The 21,265-nt window shown below is 41.0% G+C and overlaps 1 long non-coding RNA gene across 1 annotated transcript; it reads left to right on the top strand.

Moving 5' to 3' along the window:
• The first annotated feature begins 16,992 nt into the window (after positions 1-16,992).
• LOC131497130 (uncharacterized) lies at positions 16,993-20,673 on the top strand. The gene is made up of 2 exons (XR_009254783.1): positions 16,993-17,571; positions 18,461-20,673. It is a non-coding gene; the product is annotated as an uncharacterized LOC131497130 (long non-coding RNA).
• Positions 20,674-21,265: the final 592 nt, after the last annotated feature.

Below are 21,265 nucleotides of genomic sequence, written 5' to 3'. Positions count from 1 at the left end.
TTTTGAGTACTAAAAGAAAGAAGAATTCTAATGTTATTTTCTTCACATCAGAATTCTATCTTCTTATTTGGAGAAAGAGTGGGCAAAAAAGGTAGAGTATTATGTTGTAGTTTTTCAACCCAAGCTTGGAGGAGACTAGTGATGTAGCAGTCGGAGTTGGCTGGGTTTCTGCTTGTTTTGCATCGCCTAGATGTTTCTTGGACACCACTGCCTCACCAGGTATCAAAGGGAAATATGTTGGAGCAGTTGCCTGATATTAGATTGGCTGAAGTCCATTACTTTTAGCTGACCTCTTGGAAACTATACATTAAATGTGCAAGGGGAAAATGTACATTCCTTTGTTCTGAGGAAGTGTGAGCTTTGGCTCCTTCTGAGACTGACCTACCAGGGTTCTTTGTTTTTCCCTTCTCTTCAGACATCAACCTTTAGGACATTTTATTCGCTGTTAGTGATAGTAGGGTTAAAGTCCAGTGCAATGCTGATGAACGCTTTGGACAGACATAAAGATTGCAATTTGCTGGCTCACATGAGAAATTTGGAATAATGTGCTGATATCCAAAGTCTGTGAGCCTTGGGTTCACATGACTCTTTTTGTCACTTGCACTCCTCATAATTAGGATAGTGCATAAGGAGTCAAGTGGCCAGTGCAGAAAAATGAACCACAATTTAGTGAGTGCTTACTTCCTGCCAGACCTTTCTAGGCCTTTTAGGTTAAGGGATTTGATTTTTGCAACAACTTCTGAGCCACATATTGTTACCTCCTTTTTATGGATGAGTAAACTCATGTTAAATGGTTTACTTAAAACCACATGGCTAATAAGTGGCAGGGAGTGCTTCTCAGAGGAAGTGAGGTTAATCCAAGTTCCCTAAAGGTGAGATGCATCACCTAAGGAGTAGGAACAGCATTCTATGTATCAGATTTGGCAATACGTGGGTGAAAGAACTTGGACCAGGAGACAAAAGACTTAAATTCCTTAATGTGTTCTAGTATTTATTGGCTGTGTAACCTTGGACAAATCACAATCTAGGTTTTAGTTCTCTACCTCATAAGATTATTGGAAAGATTAAATGTTGGAATACATGTAAAGAAACTATCACAAGACCTAGAATATAGGAAATGCTAATGAACTGTAGTTACCATCATCATCATCAAAACCATTACTCTTAGCAATACTATAATTATCACTATCACTAATATCTACTTTATTTACTCTTAGTATTTTAGAAGGATGTAAGAGGGTGCTTATTAAACTACCTTGGACCAAAAACAAATTAGAAGCAATTTTTAAAAAATTAATGTTTATTTATTTTTGAGAGAGAGACAAGAGACAGAGTGCGAGTTGGAGAGGGGAAGAAAGAGAGGGGGACACAGAATCTGAAGCAGGCTCCAGGCCCTGAGCTATCAGCACAGAGCCTGACACAGGGCTCAAACCCATGAACCACGAGATCATGACCTGAGCCAAAGTCGGCCACTTAACTGACTGAGCCACCCAGGAGCCCCGAGAAGCAATTTTAAAGCGTTGGAATTTATTTTAAATCTGAAGAAATCGAAAAAGTATAATTTGCAAATATAATAAAGTAAATGCAAGGTAATTGCTGTGCACTTCAAAATTGTCCTGATTCTAGTCTTAGCCAGAGTCTTAACTCCTGACAATGCTGAAGATTTAAAATGAAAAGCAAAAACCTTTCACCCATCTCTCCAGGCCATGATGTTTGCATTTATAAAGGTCAGCTATATATTTATTGCTCAATCATTGGCTTCATGTGGAAGCTTTAACAACGTCAGTCAAATCTCACAGGGTATGCCATCAAAAAGGAGGGGGCATCAGTCGATGATTTACTGTCTTATAAAGACAGGGTTTTCTTAAACCTAGGAATAGGGAGCAAAATAATAATGATCCAAGGATTCTTTTTGTGGCCAGAGGAGATGGTAGGGGGAGAAGAAAGTCCATCTTCAAAAAAAGTTGTACATTTGGTTCTTTTTTTTTAATTATTATTTGATTTTCACTATTTAATATGAAATTTATTGCCAAATTGGTTTCCATACAACACCCAGTGCTCATCCCAACAGGTGTCCTCCTCAATGCCCATCACCCACTTTCCCTTCCCTCCCCCCCCCCCCCATCAACCCTCAGTTTATTCTCAGTTTTTAAGTCTCTTATGGTTTGGCTCCCTCCCTCTCTAACTTTTTTTTCCCTTCCCTTCCTCCATTGTCTTCTGTTAAGTTTCTCAGGATACATAAGTCAGTCTTGCCAAGCCCCATGTGAGAAAGGAATAGAAGCTAAGACACCCAGAATTCTGACAACTAGTTTCTGCCAGTAGAAATCTAGCTGTATTAGTTCTATAAACACTTCTGAGAGTGCAGGCCATTAGTGAACAATTAGCAGCTGCTGTTAAACTTGGTGGTTTCTAAGTAGCAGTCATGGTGGTGATGTTGACAATAAAAAGAAAACACCATAACACATCAGCATGATTTTATTGCCTTAGGATTACACTATCATTCAGAGCTCATTTTTGTAGACTCCATCATGGACTAATTCCTTCATCAAAGGAAAATTCTGGAAATCAAGAAGAGACTGCCACCATCAAAATCACTGTCCCCCTCATAGCTATATTTCCACATGTTCTGATATACTTTGTTTTCCTGTAGATGTATATAAATTTCATAGAGTTGATAAACAAATTGAAAGCCATTCGTCATCTCTTCTCTACCCTTCTCTACCAGATGGTATAGAGATAGTATAAATTGTGCCACCAGAGATACATTGCTAAGGGAAATGTGATGACGTCACTTCTGTGGTTAAAAATCTGTGGAAGTCTCTTCTTGCTCACAAAATAAAGCAACAGCTCACTGGTTGAGTGTATAAGGCCTTTCACAATCCAACTCTAATGGAAAAGTTCATACTTATTTCCCATTATTGACACAAATACTCTAATCTCTCATGGCAACACATCTTCCCTATTCCTGCATTCTGAAGATCTCTCATGTTTCCTTTGTTCATGCCATTATTTCTTTCTAAAATTCCCTCCCCCATTTACTATCTACTTGTATAATTCCTACTTACTCTTATCCTTTCCCAAACTTCTCTGAGCAGAATTAGTTGCTCCTTCCTCAGGATCTCCAAAACACTTTTTTTAAAACCTTTAACAAAGCATATAGCATTTTTCATTAATATGCTTTTAATTGTTTACCCATATGTCTGAGAGAATCATTCCAGGTAATAACTGTGTCCTCACTCAATGCATAAGGCTTAGCAGGTGCTTAATTAATATATGTTAAAAGAATAAATACAGTGGGAAACCCTCCTTTCTTTTTGGAACATTTGCTTATTTCCCTTTAGTCGTTAATTCAACAAATACATTTTTAAAAACATCTACTATGTGTTAGCCATTGAGCAACATCCATGACAGAAATCTGCAATTTCTGCCAAAACATCACATTGTATCTAAAGCAACAGGAACCAAGTGAGAACCACTTTAAGTAGCTTTTATGCAAACATTTTAATCTGTCATGCTCCCTTCCATGGGTGAAGGAACTGTAAACGAAGTATTTGGCTCTCTGAGAGTTATGGCACAATTCTTGGCTCACTTTGATAAATATTGATCTTGTATAAATTACTCAGGAGAGGCAGTCGATGGTTCTCTGAGCAACACACACAACCCCCACTCTCCTTTATACAAAGACATAAATCATTTATGAATAGAGCCCCACATGCTCTATGAATAAGTCCCTTGGATTCCAAGATGACTGATACTCAAGTATTTTTCTCATTTGAGTGCAGACCTAAATTTAAGCAAGCAGTCAGCCTACATGAAGTTACAATGCCCTTTTGTTCACTGTAAGGTGAGAGATGCATAATAGGCTTTCAAGGGTAAACATCGTATGTTTTAAAATAAACACCATTAAATGCAACTGCACATTTGTGCCTTTATAAAGCTGATTGTGACAGGATAGCTCTTTAGAAACATCTCATGTCTTGTTCATTCAATTTTAAGTTTCAGTCGCTGGTGGAAAGCGGAGGGTTAGTGCACGTATGTGTGTGGAATTGTGGAGAATTCGTTTGACTACAGTTGAATCAAGCCTTTGGTTTCATCTGGAAAGTTGTGAATAGCACAATAAGGGGTCTGTGTGTGGTGAGGAGTCATGAAAGTAAAGAACCAAAGGGCAGCAAACATTGGTTTTCAGAGATTCTTGTGTTAAGATTAATAATGAGAGTGCTTAACCTCTAGGGACTTCATCACTGAAGGGACAGGAGGGAGGATAAAGAGACGTACTGACAAATAGCTTCTGGGCGCTGTGCAGGAGCTGGAATTTGTCATCAGAGCTCACACAAAGGGTCAAAATGCTGAAACATCTGGGGAACAACAAAGGAATGTGACTTACGTTTTTTGGCACCTTTATCTGTGTGATTTTCTCCACCTTGAATGTTTTTTTGCCCTCCAAATACAGCTTTGGCACATTCTGTGCATTTTTTGTCAGTTTCTTTCACAATTAAAACTTTTTTTAACATTTATTTATTTTTGAGAGACAGAGAGAGACAGAGCATGAGCAGGGGAGGGGCAGAGACAGAGGGAGACACGGAACCCAAAGCAGGCTCCAGGCTCTGAGCTATCAGCACAGAGCCCGATGCATGGCTTGAACCCACAAACCATGAGATCATGACCTGGGCTGAAGTCAGATGCTTAACCGACTGAGCCACCCAGATACCCCTCTTTCACAATTTAAATTGCATATAACCCATGACACAAGGGGTCCCATTTCTTAGGAACGGATAGACAGAAAATCTTTAACAAGGACTCAGAAGAATTACTGCAGTTTTTTACAAAGGAGAAAATGGAAAACCACCTACATAAATGCCCACAATAGGAGACAGGTTAAACACACTCTGAAACATTCCTATGAAAGGATGAAATGCAGCAGTTAACAATGCAGCCCGTAAATATAAATACAACACATACCAGGTTGTCCAAGTTGTACTGAAGTCTTGAAAAAAAAAAAAAAAGGAGGATGAATAACAGTATTTACAGTATGATTCCTTTTAAACAAATAAAACCACCACAGTGTATATATACACAAATATGGTTTATGATATGTCTTGGGAATGTAATTAGAATAAGGAAGGATGAGCTTTCATATCTTACATTAAACACATCTGTATTACCTGAATTCATTAAAATGCCTAAGGGTCATTGTTTGATTTTGGTAATTAAAAACAAATCTTATTTTTCTTTCAGATCCAAATTCAAATATCATCTTATCTTAGGAGTGAATTGTCCCATTTCTGCAATGCAGCAGAATTTTGTACAATCTTACAACACTTGCTGCAACGTTATGGAGAGAGCACTTAATCTGATACCAGAAGGCTAGAGTTCAGATCCAATTCTGCTACTTTCTAGTGGTAGTGTAACCCTGGGAAATGATGTAACTTCTCAGCCTAAATTTTCTTTTCTGCCAAATGAGAGAAACAATATTATGTCCACAGGATCCTTAGGAGTTGCACAATGAGGGGCATTAATACATTGTTCATTCATATTGTATTAATACACAGTGATAGACATCATACGCTTATTTTGTGCATCTTATGTCAATTTCCGTAAGAAGAGGGACTACTATTAATTCACGTCATAGATATAGGATGAGAAACTACTGTGTGTCAAGCACTACTAAAACTCTTGGGATACAACAAGGAACAAGAAAGACGGTATCTCCTCCTACACGAAATTTAGTTAAGTGAAGAAATCACACAAATAATCAATCACCAAGCAGTATTGTAAGTGTTACAATAGGAGAATCGAGAAATTCTTTCTGTAGGAAGTAATATTTTCAACTGAGCTGCAGGGGATGAATAAGCTTTAGCAGTCAGAGAGGGTGGACAGGATTTGAAGAGTGTGACTAGTAGAGAAAGTAGAGAACTGAGAATATTAAACATGTCCAGAATGCTGCCACTTAAAGGGTGAGGAGAGAGAAATACATTTAAGATGTGGTCTAATGCCTCCCTAACAACATGCCTCCTTGTCTTCCCTGAGTGCTGCTCAATCTCCAGAATAATCAACGGGGGGCTCACAATATCTTAGAATTTAGAATTTAAATATCTTCCAAGAAACTAACTCAGCAGCTGCTGGAGGATAAAGGATCTGAGCCTCAAAGAACTAGCATCATCTTAGTACTTATCCAGAGACCCAGCAGGCTCCTCCAGGAGACAGGAATCCATTCAACCTCCTTCGGAGTTAGGCCACAAGATCGAAGGAATATTCTAAACTAAGTAATCTGGGAGATAGAGGGGATGGAAGGTGAGAGAGATGGGGAGGTGTATGTTTGTTTATTTGGAGTGGGAGATATGTCAGGGACTGGTTAGATATATCGACTCAATCATACCCTTGGTGCAATTAAGGGCAAAGAGTCAGAGAGAGGGGATGTATAAACATCCAAATCCCAAGTGCCTAAAAATCAAGAAGCTTCTGACTTTGAGAAATCTGGCATTAAGACAATACTTGAAATAAAAAATGGTATGCTGTATGTAACAATACAAAAGCAAAGAATCCTAGCATTTCAGTGTTCAAACAGGCTTCTGAAGTAACACGGCTATCTCTCTTGTTCCATGGAAATAAACTGAGACCCAGGGATGATGAATTCTAGTGATTCATCATCCATGCAAGCACCCATGAGTGATCTCTAACAAGTGCCTACATGGTGCTCCCAGTCCTATGTGCTGAAATTCAAAGACGGAAGAGTTGCTTTTCTCTGCTTACCATCTAGTAGTAAGCTCTTTAAGATATTTTGAGAAATGACATGATACAGTGGAAACATCAAGAGTAAAAGACACAGTATTGAACTTGTTCTCAAAGGAAGCATGGGGCTTTTGCAGGTTCGAAGGGGGAAGATACTGCAGACAGAGCAATCAGGACACACAGACAATAGCATAAACATACTAAATCAAGACAGGAATTGACAACAAAGCATTTACAACATAGCAGCAATTTCAGACCACCTGGTCAGGATATGAACAGCATTTCCTTAACATCAATCCCATACCTGAAAAGGAAACTTGAAGGTGATGGATGAATTCGTATCTTTTGATACCATATTTGCTAACCCAAAACATCCAGTAATACAATAGGGATTTCAGTTTCTAGGAATTTTATTTTTCAAAGGGTAAAACAAGAAAAGCAGCATGCATGGGGATTAATTAATTCACATTTTTTAAGGAAGGAAATAATGGTATGTACAAAGTAGACGAGTGGAGGGAGTGGTAAAAGTGGGCAGGATGCATTTTAAATATGCTAAGTGAGCATGTACACAATTTGATTTAGTTTTCACAAGAACTTGGGGTATGAATATGATTACCCCCACTTTAGGGATGAGAAAAATCAAGGCTTAGAGACATTAAATGACTTATGGGGGCACAAAGCCACTAAGTGCTGGAGTCCTACCTACTCCGTCTCCAACGCAAGTGTTCTATTACGTGATAATTTCTCCCGAGAACCCTGGGGGAAGGAGGCTGCAGTATCCTGAATTACATAAAAAGGAAAACAATGTAAAGATATTTTTTTTCAACGTTTTTTTATTTATTTTTGGGACAGAGAGAGACAGAGCATGAATGGGGGAGGGGCAGAGAGAGAGGGAGACACAGAATCGGAAACAGGCTCCAGGCTCCGAGCCATCAGCCCAGAGCCTGACGCGGGGCTCGAACTCACGGACCGCGAGATCGTGACCTGGCTGAAGTCGGACGCTTAACCGACTGCACCACCCAGGCGCCCCTGTAAAGATATTTTAAAAAGGATATGTACACTCCCATGGCTGAGCACCATTAAAAAATATATAGCTTATGAAACACAAATTTTCCTCCAACATTTTATTATGAAAATTTTAAAATATACAGAAAAGTTGAAAGGATTGTATAGTGAACACCCATCAACCCACGACCTAGATACTACAGTTTTTGCTTTATCAAGATTGGTCTTTTTTTTTTTTTAAGGTAAAAATCAGACTATGTAAACACTAGCACTTATAAGTATGATAACAAGTCTACAAATGAGTATAAAAATGTAAATAGTCTACCATAAGTTCTATAAGGTCAAGAACCATGTTTGTTCATTTATCTCTGTATAACCAATGCCCAGCTTGGCTCTCCGCACAGAGTTGCCCCTTGATAAATCTTTACTGAGTGAATGAATAACATAATCTCAGCGAGTAAAAATGGGCTTCAGCTTCAAATGGGCTTCAGCTAAAGAAGCTAGTATAGTATGCTCTCTGATAAATGAATAATAGAGGAGAAAACGTTATATAGATGGAAGGAGCCACAATTCATTGGGGATCAGTATATCAAAGGAGCATCAATTTGGTGAAGGCAAGAATAAACTGAAGTTAGTTTTTCTGCATTTCCTGAAATTTCACTACAACAGGATGTGGAGGCTAAAACTAACATGATAAAACTCAAGAGAGGTGAGTAGGAAGTCTTTCGTTTAGGTGAAATGATCAATTATACAAGTAGAGGATGGGGCAACTGTTGCTTGACAGAGTTTATATATTTAAAATTTGCAAGGAAGGTGGAAAGGGATTTGATTATTCTGAGCCAACAGTATAAATATGTGGTTAAAAAATGATCTGCCACACAGCATGAACGGGTCAGGGGGTGGGGGAGCACAGATTACAAGAAGTAATAATCCCACTGTATTCTGAGTATCCCTCTCAACATTGGGAGTTATTAAATAAAATAATGTGTCTATAGGAATAGAGGAGGTGGTTTTTTTGGTGAGAAGGGTTCAGAAAATTCTTGTAGCTTAGAATCATTAAAGGAACTGCGGATGTAACATGCAGCATTGGTGTCCATTGTTAACACACACTGCTGTATGTTATGGAGGGGGGGGTTGTTGTAGGAGTGGATCCTGGTAGTTCTCACCCCAAGGAGAAACTTTTTTTCTCTTCTATTTATTGTGTCTATGTAGGATGATGGCTGTTGGCTGAACCTGTTGTAGTAATCACTTTGCAATCTATGTAAATCAAACCATCACACTGCACACCTTAAACTTGTATGGTGATGTATGTCTATTGTTTCTCAAAAAACTGGGAGAAAAAGGATTTGAGATGTCTAGACCAAGGAGGGAGAAAATGGTGATGATCTTCAAGTATCTGAAGGAATGATAAAAAAGGAAGGAGAGATAACGGTTTCAGATGGCAGCTAAGCCATCTGAAAAATATATACTCATATATTTATGCATATAATATACACATAGTCATATATTTTTTAAATACGCAAAATATATACACATAAATACATGCATCAGAATTAAAACAAAAAGATTGAAACATAAGAACTATTACACTCATGACCCAGAAGTAAAGAGAAAATAGAGATAAAATTGCAGAGAAATGTGGAGATCAGAGCTCACGGGAAGAAAAAAGCAGTTGTCAAGGATGAGGACAACAGGATGATCCACATTCAGAGATGGTCTCCCTCTGTTATTTTCCATGAAAGGAGGAGGACAGCCAGGCTGATTAGCCACCATCTACCCCACCCCCACTCCCTACACACACATACCCCAGAAATGGAGGAATCTGCCTTGAGATAAGAAAGGTGAATGTGAGGGCTTAAGACAGACAGATAGGACAGCTCCTAGGTGTTGCTGCTTCAGGATACCATCCCTGGGGACCATGGGCCCTACCACTTCCACTGGAAACTGGGTGGAGAGAGGGCCATAGCTATAGCTCACACACTGCCTCTCAAGCAAGCAGAAAGCTGAATTTACAATATCAACCTCATAAAATGAATAAAAAACAAATATCCAAGAAAAGTTTAGAGCAGAAATAAATAAAACGTATACCCAAAGACGCAGAGTTAATGAAGCAATTATAACAGGGCTTGGGAAAGACTAGATATGTTCTTTATTATTTCTGAGAGCAAAGCTAAGGCCAGTAGATGAAAGTAGCATAAAGTCAGACTTCAGCACAGTGTGAAATAAGAACTTTTCAAAAAATTATGTTCATCCAACAATGAACTTCAATAGAGCACATACAGCTCTAGCCTTGACTCCAACCTATATGACATTTTTATCAAATGCTTAGAGGCACAGAAAGGTGCATTATCAAAACAGAGTAACTTAGCTTTAAAAAAAAAAAAAAAAAAAAGGTTAGCCAACAGACTAAAATTAACTGGCCCAGATCCCAGAGAACAGGAATAAATAACCTATAATCACTGGGCCTGGCATATAGTAGCCTACAATAAGCATTTGTCAAATAAACTTAAGCACTATCAGGGCAAATATACGTCCACCTTCTTCAGACATGAGTAAGTGCTCATATTTAGATACAGTGGGTGTTGACTAAACTTTCATTCTAGTATAAAAGCCAGCTAATAAATAAATACATAATATAAGTAGTCATAACTTCCATGAATAAAAATACAGTAAGGGTAAGGGGATAGAGAATAACGTGTGATTAATTTTGTTTGGTTTGTTTTGTTTTGCAGGCGAGAGACTACTTTAAGGAAGGAGACATCTGAGCAGAGACCTACATAAAGTGAGGCAGTGTGTTAGTTACAAATTAACCCAGAATTTACTGGCTTAAAACAAAACCTTTACTATCTCAGTGTTTCAAAGTGCCTGCAGCGGGGCATGGTTTAGCTGGTTCCAGTGTCTCTGGCTCAGCATCTCCTACAAGGCTGCAACCAAGACGTCCTCTGGAAATGCAGTCACAGGAAAGCCCAACAGGGAAGGATCTGCCTCCAGTCTCACTCAGAAGGTTGTTGGCAGGATTCTGTTCCTCCCAGGCTGTTGGACTAAGTGTCTCAGTTCTGAGTGGCTGTTGGCCGAGAGCCCGTTTTTGGTTCTTTGTCATACCGTGAGCTGTCTATAGGGCAGCTCACAAATGGCAACTTGCTTCATCAGAACAAGTAGGCAAGAGCCAGAGAGAATAAGCAAGAATGAAGTCAGTCTTTTATAACCTAATCTCTATGGGTCACAGTCTTATAACCTAATTCCTATGTGACATCCCATCACTGTTGCTACTCTTTAAAGAAAGTCTTCTAGAGCCTAAATGTCCATCAACTGATGAATGGATAAAGAAATTGTGGTTTATATACACAATGGAGTACTACATGGCAATGAGAAAGAACGAAATATGGCCCTTTGTAGCAACGTGGGCGGAACTGGAGAGTGTGATGCTAAGTGAAATAAGCCATACAGAGAAAGACAGATACCATATGGTTTCACTCTTATGTGGATCCTGAGAAACTTAACAGAAACCCATGGAGGAGGGGAAGGAAAAAAAAAAAAAAGAGGTTAGAGGGGGAGAGAGCCAAAGCATAAGAGACTCTTGAAAACTGAGAACAAACTGAGGGTTGATGGGGGGTGGGAGGGAGGGGAGGGTGGGTGATGGGTATTGAGGAGGGCACCTTTTGGGATGAGCACTGGGTGTTGTATGGAAATCAATTTGACAGTAAATTTCATATATTGGAAAAAAAAAATAAAGAAAGTCTTCTATTCTATTCTATTCTATTCTATTCTATTCTATTCTATTCTTTAGAAGCAAGTCTTTAGGTCCAGGTCACATACAGTATGTGTGGTGGGGGCAGGGGGGGAGGGGCAGTGAGGATTATACAAGGGTGTGAATATCAGGAGGTAGGGATCATTGGCAGCCATATCAGAAAGCTTCCCCATTGGCAGAGCACTATATACAGATCTGGGGGAATAGCATTCTAGATGTTGGGAACAGCAATGCAAAGACCAAGGCAAGTTTGAGGTACAGAGAGAAGTTTGAGGTACAGACACATAAGAAAATGAGGTGGAGTTTGAAAAGTAGGCAGGGGCCAGATCCTAGGTCACATGGAACTGTTCAGGTCTTCTTAGTTTGGTTTTGATTATGAGCTATGAAGAAAATTCCTTGGAGGGATTGAGCAAAAGAAGTTAAACCAAACTTTCTTTTATGTAATTTAGTGATAGTAAATGGTACATTCTATTCATTTATTTCTTTGAGTTTATTCTTAATGACCTTTCTAGGGGGGAGCTGGCAACTCCATGTCAATTGTTCTCTATATTAAAAAATTATTTTATTTTATTCATTCCTACCACCCTGAATGTGACAAGCTAGTGATCTATAAGATGATTCAGAATCATAGATTTTTTTTAGCAACTGAGCTCCACTATGTTGCATTTGGGAAAGAAGGGCTCGTTAATTTGTGGTTATTATTTATTATTATTCACTGCAATCAACAGAGCTTGTCCCACCCACATCAACCTCAAGCAAAAGTCAGGGAAAACAAGGAGCTGGATGAGGAGCCATACAGTGAGCATGCTCCTGGTTGTGTCTGTGGAGCCACTGGGGAAGTTCACCCCATAGCCCATGGATATTCAGGGAATGGAGGGTCTACTTCCTCTCAGAGAATAAACACACATAAATTGCTGATTCCTTCTCCCTAGTTATCTGGGTCACTTAATCCCAGCACAGGTCTGCCAGCTGAGCTCTTCCCTGGCCAAGCTGCTCTGCTTTGAAATTCTTCCCCAGGCTACCTCGCCCAATGATGTCAGCCGGGGTGAGCGCCTGCCAGCCCTCCCCTCTCACAAGATGATATGCAAGGGGAAATGCACACTGTCTGTGCTCAGGAAACATCTGGTTGATCCGCCAGTCCTCAAGCGGGTCTCTGGCCATTTTATAAGTTAGTGGAACAGAATAGGATGGGAAGACATGAGCTTCAGTGATTACCCAACCTTGACAGCAAGTTACACACTGAAATGAGATGTGAGGAAGAGGCCTCCCTGGCAGGCCCTCTCCAGGGACCCAGCACCGTCGCCACACAGTCACATTTCCTAGCTTGTAATGGAAAACAAACACTGTTTACAAGAGCTTAAAGTAGCTCAAATGGGAACATGAGCCAAGCAGTAGAATGGAGGGTGAACTTCTACATGGAAGCTTTCAGCAGTCCAGTAATTATTCAGTACCAGACCTGAAATACAGGCTCCTGATGAGAACCATTACTCACTTTCCCTTGGAAAATGAAACACCACACTCATGACCACTTAACAGATCCAGCCCCTCGTAAGCTGTTTGACATAAAACAAAAGTTGCCGTATGTCCTTCACTGAGCTCTAAGTGCTGTTTTTGTCCTGCTTGGTATCCACCGGCTTCTTCTCAGTTTCTGAACCGCTAGAGAAACACTGGATAAAATAGATAGAAGAAAATGGATTTGGTGTGCTGCCCCCACCCAACCTCCATACCTGTCCCTGGGGGAATACAGGTTTTCTGAATGTTCAAGATTCTGGCCTGCAAATGGAAAGTTCCTTCTCTTCTTCTGCTTTGCCGCCTGCCTCTCTCCCCTCCCCCAGTTAAACCAATAATACCCTTCCAGTGTGTGGACTTCCAGATAGTTGGCAGAAGTCCTTTAAGGGTGTTGGATCAAAATGGGTAGCAAAGAAGAATTAAAAAAAAATTTTTAAGTAATTAAACAAAAAAATTAAACACACACACACACAAAATAACTGAAAAATAAAGCAATTCTAGCTTTAAAAAATTTCCAAAAATTCATTTGTTCTCAAAGGCCACTCTTTGGTAAGAAGTAAGCGGAGCACAGGATTAGCTGTAAATCTGGGGGGAGTCCATCTCTCTGGCATAGTGGTCAAACTGAGATCATAGGGCTTTAGGGTTGTTGCTACCCCATGGATTCACTCATTCCTTCAGCAGACAGTCAGATATTTTTTGTGTTCTATGTATTGAGAATATAGTTGGGAACAAGACAAGGTACCATGCTCTCATGGAGTCTTTGTAGGTGAACAAGGATGAAATAATTTAATGTACTCAAAGTGCTAAGCCTCTGCTTCACATTTCATAAGTGGTCAATAAATGTTGGCTGTTATTAGCTATTACCCCCAATTGCCCATAGCTATCTGTCTCTCACTCTCTAGCCTCTGCTATGCCTCAGGCTATTCTTTTAGTCTGTGAAGAAAATCCTCCCCAAATTTTGCCAAATTTCTGTCCAAATTCAAGACTTATCATAAAAAAGTACGTCACATGATTATGTAGGCTGAAACGTTCCAAACAGATTTGGGAAACTAATTTTAAGTAAACATATAAAACATAATCATTGTAGGAAAGCTCATTTATAAACTTCTGTCTTACTTAAATCTACTTAATTATTCTTAACCATTACATTTAGAGTATTTGTGAAAATTTCATGAGATATTAAACAGCTAATCATTTAAGTTATCTTTCTTGCTGAAAAATTCTGTAACAGAAGTTGATATGAATTTAACATGAGCTTATTTGACTTTTAGTAAACTGAGGTCGAATAAAAGTACTACATTTAATACTGATAACTCTAAAATTCCGGTTTTAATTAAACCAATAAATTTAAACTAGCTTTTATTTACTGAGGACTATCCTAGATCATGTGAACTTGCAAAATATTTGGGCTAGTTTCTATATTTCTCAGAGGATATTTATATAATACGTATTTGTCTTTAAGCCAATTAAATAGAACTCTTTTCAAATTAATTTTGGCAGGTTAAAAACAGAACTACCCTACAATCCAGCAATTCTACTAGGTATTTACCCAAAGGGATACATGCACCCCAATGTTTACAGCAGCATTATCTACAATAGCCAAATAGTGGAAACAGCCCAAGTGTCCACTGACTGACAAATAAATAAAGAAGATGTGATACACACACACACACACATACACACAATGGAATATTACTCACTCATTAAAAAGGAATGAAGTCTTGCCATTTGCAATGCCATGGATGAGGCCACAGAGTATTATGCTAAGTGAGGTTAGAGAAAGACATACATTATGATTTCACTCTTACGTGGAATTTAAGAAACAAAACAAATGAGCAGAAGGGAGAAAATGAGAGAGAGGCAAACAAGAAGCAGACTCAACTACAGAGAACAAACTGATGGTTACCAGAGGGGAGGTGGGTAGAAGGCTGGGTTAAACAGGTGATGGGGATTAAGGCATGCACTTGTGTCCAGCACTACGTGATGTATGGAAGTGTTGAATCACTATATTGTACACCTGAAACTAATATTACACTGTATGCTAACTAACTGGAATTTAAATTAAAACTTTAAAATAAAAAACTAATTTTGGCAATACCAGTCAGAAGTACAAACCCCCTCCCCATGTACCTATAACATAAATACACAACTGTACATAAATATACAAACAGCTCAAACAGATCTTACAGCTTTCATTTTAAAATTGTAGCCATAAGACAGGTATTATAATGTAAAAGTTTATAAAAGGACACTAGTTTATAAAAGGGCAGTTGGATCGAAATTGTGTTTTTGGAAGATGGAATAAGTTCCCCCTGCTCAGATAGCTTTTTATTAATGTTTGTGGAAGAGACTTTTTAAGACTGTTCACAGAACTAGTTTTCAAAATAGCCTTTTTTTTTTCCTCCCCCGATAAGAAGTCCCTTGGTTCCTGGAAAAGACTACGCAAAATACGTATATCTCAACAGGCACAGAAAAAATGCAAGTTCCGTCAAAAATGACTCTTGTTTCCCAAGTCCAGATCTTTTACAAAATCTGCAAGCCTTTCTAATGATTAGAAGAGATCTGGGGACTGGAAAAATGGATAAGTGGACTTTGAACTGTTTCCAGAACCACATTTCTGGGCTTATATTCGATTTGTAAGATAAGCATAATTGCCTTTAATTTCTCAAAGAACTGGGCTACAACCAGAATGATATGGAGACTGTCCTACCCATCCAACTACATTATCCTCAATTTGCTTCTTTACATCAGGGAGACCGTCAACTAAGATGGAAATCAGGAGATTCCTATGTTTAGATTCAGAGCCGTGTGTCTTTGGAATGCTTTAGTAAATCCTTAGACAAGGGTGCAAGATGTTTTTCTTCGTTCTGGGTCCATAGTATCATTTAGCTTAGGGGTAAGGCCTAAAACAAATTTCTTTTCAGGCTCTAAATAAATATCAGCTTCCACTTTGGCCAACGACTGTCCACAGAACTACTTTAAAAAGAAGAAAAGTGAGAAAAAAAAAATCCTTTTGCATACCTTGTCAAATTTCAGCCTTGGACAAGCAATAAATTTTCCCATCATGAAGGAACAACCCCATAGGGACCACAGGCACAGATACTATGCTCCAAGACCCACAGCCACCCCCAGAGATAACCTAAAGACCATTCCCCTAAGAATTGGCAACAGTGGGTAGGATCCCAGCCACAAATGGAGAGCATCCCACATTTCTGTACAGCTATATTATCAGGGTCCCCAACCTGTTGCCAAGCCATGTTCTCAGGACCCAAAATGAGACAAACAAGAAGACAATAGCTGTCCCTGGAGGGAAGGGTTTGACAACCAATGAGTATACAAAAGCGCGTTCACCAGTCACAATGCAAAGACCTCACTCTGTTTAACAAATGTTTTTTGCCTGCCCATCTGAATTCAGAAGGGTAGGGACAACATGAAACTTTACCTTTTTCTCTCAGCCAAGCCCCACAGACAGAGATGGAAACGGCAAAGCTAATTTTGGTTAAGAATTCTCACCTTTCACAGGCTTCTGCCAGTTTCTTCAGGATCCCATCCGCAGGCCCTGGAGTGTGTGGCGTGTCCCAGAGGGTCACACTCTGGCCATCTGAAACTTTTAGAGGAGGAAAAACAGTTTTCCCCCTACCCCTATGATGAGTGCTTAGCTCTAGGGCACCTCCTGAATGGATGAGCTTTATGTCGAAGTTCTCCACTGCAGCCACAGTAATTCAAGATTACCTTTGGTAAGGCTAACCTGCTTGCTCAGGCTTAAAACAACATTTCATCCACCTGAGGCCACACACTGGCCCCGCTCCGCCCCCACTCGGTTCGGTTTCTAAGCCGGACCAAGTCCGCCTCTCCCGGTCCGCCCCCACCCGGCCCGGTTTCTAAGTGGGACCCGATCCGCCCTCACCCGGTTCAGTTTCTAAGCGGGACCAAGTCCGCCTCCGCCCCGTCTGCCCCCACCCGGTCAGGTTTCTAAGCAGGACCCGGCCCGGTTTCTAAGTGGGACCCGATTTGCCCCCACCCGGTCCGCTTTCTAAGCGGGACTGAGTCCTCCTCCGCCCGGTCCGCCCCCACCCGGTCCCGTTTCTAAGCAGGACCCAATTTCTAAGCGGGACCCAGTCCATGGGCACCCGGTCCGGTTTCGAAGCGGGCCCCTCTACGGACCCCACGCGGTCCGGTTTCCAAGCGGGACCCAGTCCGTGCACACCCGGTCCCGTTTCTAAGTGGGACCCGGTTCAGCCCCAGAGCCTTCCGGTTTCTAAGACGGAAGTAGGCCCCTCCGACCTGGTCCTCGTGCTAAGCGTGGCCCAGTCTCCTCACAGCCAGCCACCCAGGGTTCTATGTTGGACCCATCCGGCCCCTAGTCTTAGTTTCTAAGTCATACCCAGGCCCACCCTGCGCCTCGTCCAGTTTCTAAATTGGGCCCAATCTGACTCAGCCGGTGTCCGGACTCAGTCCGGAGAAAGAAATGCTCGGGTCAAATCTGAAACACCTCCCTTGAGAGCTGCAGAGCTAGCATCCAACAGGGACGTACAGCCTCCAGAGGCAGCGGGAAAGCAGAAGCTCAGGGGGCTCAGCAGGTAGGTCCTGGTGGCTCCTTGCCCCTGGGGGCTCCTGGGGGTCTCCTTTTGTTTCCTCTTCTGACCAGAGCTGGTAAAAGATCGACTGAGGCATGGTAGAACTTTTAAGAGCGTATGTGAACAAAACTCGATTCAAATCGGGCAGCATCCAGTGTAACAGATTGAAAGGAGCTCCGAGGAGCTGTACAAAATAAAAAGAAGAAGGGAGAGAGAACGCGAGAATTATGCTAGACCACAGAGCAGCGCGGTTATTGCAAGGTCACTTTCCTTTAGGGGATGGCACGGGTTTGTCAGGCAGATTACCTAACTAGGATTGATCAGGTGATTCCTGATTGACGGGTCTAAGACTCCATTTGTGGGTGAGCCAGAACTGTAATTAAGTTAAATCTTCATTGGGGGAGTGGGGCTTGGTGTAAGCAATTCGATTTTGGACCTGTTGTCTTAACCGCAGTTTGCCACGAAGTCCTAAAATACTACATGTTTTCCTTCCATGTGCTGGTGATCCCATTGTCATTATCATAAACTGTGCACCTATTTCAGTCCTCTCCAGACTGCTGTGTCCCCAGTGGAAGAATCTGTTCCACCTTTATGAACTCCTCTGCCTAGCATCCAACCTGGCTTATCGTGTTAATGTCACTTAGTTCCGTTTTTCTGTCTTATGAAGTGGAGTACATATAATGTGTATCCACACAGACACATACAAAAACATACAAGTAGATTAGCAATATAAATAATTTTTCTGAAGCCCTCCTGTCTTGTTAGCTCTAAACTCTGAGAACCTACACGTTTCTGTCTTCTCACGAGGAAGAGGAGTGTAGAAAAAGAAACTTTGGAGAAAGCAGACCTGCTTACCTTTTTTATGCCTTTCTGTTTGCTCTCCCACCTCCAGATCCTGACAGTTCTGCTCGTGTGGGCTGTGTGATGCACCCATTGGAGAGTGTGGGGTACACCAGCATGGACCATGAGGTTCTCTACCTCTCTTTTTCTGGTTAGACTTCAGAGGCTGATGCTCCACTTCGGAAACTAGATTTGGGTGTGAGCCACTGTGCCTTCTACCTGACAGTGGAGAGGATTCCAAGTGACAAGGCTTAAAGCACCTTGGAGAGTACCCCGCTGACAGTGTTGGATGGACTGTTCCATGTGGTGAAGAAGGAACCATGGAGGGGGGAGGGAATGAGCAGCTGTTAAGAATGATTAAACTTGGGGTGCCTGCGTGGCTCGGTCGGTTGAGCATCCAACTTTGGCTCAGGTTGTGATCTCCCAAATCATGAGTTTGAGCCCCACAACGGGCTTTCTGCTGTCAGCGAAGAGCCCGCTTCTGATTCTGTGTCTCCTTCTCTCTCTGTCCTTGCCCTGCTCATTCTCTCTCTCTCTCTCTCTCTCTCTCTCTCTCTCTCTCTCTCTCTCTCTCAAAAATAAGTAAACATTTAAAAAAAAGAATGATTAAACTCATCAGGTCACTGCTGATTTTAGGTCAGCCTAAAATACTTCAAAGCTTATTGGTGTTCTGGGTATAGAGTCCAAAATCCTTGCCATGGCTCTCACGATCACCCACGGTGTAACTGCCTGCTTCTTCAGCCACACGTGAGATGCCTCTCCTTCCTTCCCATTGCCCCAGCCACACTGGCCTTGGTATTTCCTCAGATGTGATTGGCTCTCTTGCCAGAGCAGCTTTATGTAAATGGTTCCTTCCTCGCAGATCAGTTTTCTTCTCCAGCCTACAGGCAGCCCACTACAACATGTTCTTCTCTGACCCCTCAAACTCGGTTAGTGCCCCCAGTTTTACAACCTCTGGCACCCTTTACTTGCCCTTTCTCAAAACTCATCATCTTTCAACAGCTTGTCCACGGTGTCTTCTTCACTAGACCATGAGCTCCGTGAGGGTAAACACCAAGCCTGTCTCATCCATCCCAGGATCTGCCATGGCGGTCCCCTTGCCAGGTGGACACCAGACTCAAGAAATAGCTGTTCAGTGAATGCATGTCTCAAAGCTTTTAAGTTTTAAGGATAATTCTCCGAGCCAACTGTGTGATGATACTGGAAACATAAGAACTGAATGGGCTCTTCCTGCTCTGTGTCTCCCAAATCCAGCTGGGAAGCAGGAGGTTTGAAGGACAAGCATTATAGATGGGGACTCTGGGTGAAGAACCTCAGCCAGGGAGCCAGGCCAGGACTGTCATTGTGAAATAGGAACATTTTCATGGGAGGTGACCCTTTGCTGGAACCCCTCAATTCCAATGTGGTCGATAGCTTTGGATTGTTATGCAATGTGACTAATTCACCTGTGGAAAAAATTTAGCTCTAACAGTAGTGCTATTTTTTGTTTTTCATTAAAATCCTGATATCCTGACTAATCAACTGGACTGTGTCCAGACTGTACCATTTCTCTAACATTAAAAAATAACCTGTAACCACACCAGCAAAGCCACCCCTTAACAAATAAAGGACCAATGGGAACCGAAGGAATCTAGAGCCCCCTCACCACACACACACACACACAAAAAATGACTAAGGAAATAATGTGGCCTGAATTGTTGTTTAATGTAATCGAATTAGACCTCCATATCTGAATAGGCTTGGCCTTCTGAGTGTGTGTCATTTGGTCCATCTCTCTAAATCACTCACTTGAGTGCCTACTGTCTAGAACCCTAGGGGCTGGTAATCAAAGTGAAGTAACTGTTTCTATCCAGAGATCTTATTGTCCATTTGGAGAGACAGAATGGAAAAGAGTAAGTGAACCAAAGTGCTAGAGGAATGACAATATATAACTTTCAAATTCCAAGCAATGCATCCAGCGGTCATAGAGAGGCATACCCTGAGGAATCGGGAACAACCCCAAGAGCACCAGTCCTACATTTTCTGCACCTCTGGCATTTACTATTGGCTCATGGGTTCTCAGTTTTTCACATGACCTCATGTTTCAATGCTGTGTAGGACTGTCTTCTCCAAATTAGCACACATAAATGCCAAAGAGTCAAAACTCTACTAATTATCCCAAACTTTGTGACTGCTTTTTGGTACTACTTTACCTAGAAACTCCATATTCGTGTTCTCAGAGTTCTTAACAAATTATTAAACACTGTTTAAAGATGGTTTGCATGACACCATTTCATGTCGATTCTCTGCTCAAAGACTATAATCGTTGTGCCTGTGTTTCAGTGACTCTATACTTAAAATTTCAACTTGGCCCTCTGTTACAAGAGACTTTTAGATTTCACCTATCTAAAATTAAATTCCAGTTATATTACTGATAATGATTTTTTTAATGGTAAACTTATGAAGCATTCACTTATTTGTATAAGCCTATCCATATGTCCAAAATGACTGGGGAACGGACAGGCATATGGTTGAGAGAGTCATAGGATAGTGTGGGATCTACTGGAAAGAAATGCTGTCTTTTTTTGGCTCAGCAAGAGCCTGAGAAGATGTAGGCCTACTCTTTGCTGTCAGCAGCAATCATGCCACCAGACAAAGCCCAACGTCAAAGATAACCTGAAGACAAATGTAGCCAAATTCTAATGTCAGTCTTATCAACCCTAACCTGAGTCCATCCTACACCTGGCCTTGCATGTAAGTGCACCTTAAATTCTTTTTTATGCTCAAGTTCATTACTCAGGTTGGATGTGTCTTGCAAACAAACGAGACCCAACTGGTTCATTCTCACAAAAGGAGCAAGATACAAAGAAAACTACAA

This window comes from Neofelis nebulosa, chromosome 16 (genome assembly GCF_028018385.1).
Source record: "Neofelis nebulosa isolate mNeoNeb1 chromosome 16, mNeoNeb1.pri, whole genome shotgun sequence".
Taxonomy (NCBI): Eukaryota; Metazoa; Chordata; class Mammalia; order Carnivora; family Felidae; genus Neofelis; species Neofelis nebulosa.
This window is presented reverse-complemented; position numbering and strand designations above follow the sequence as displayed.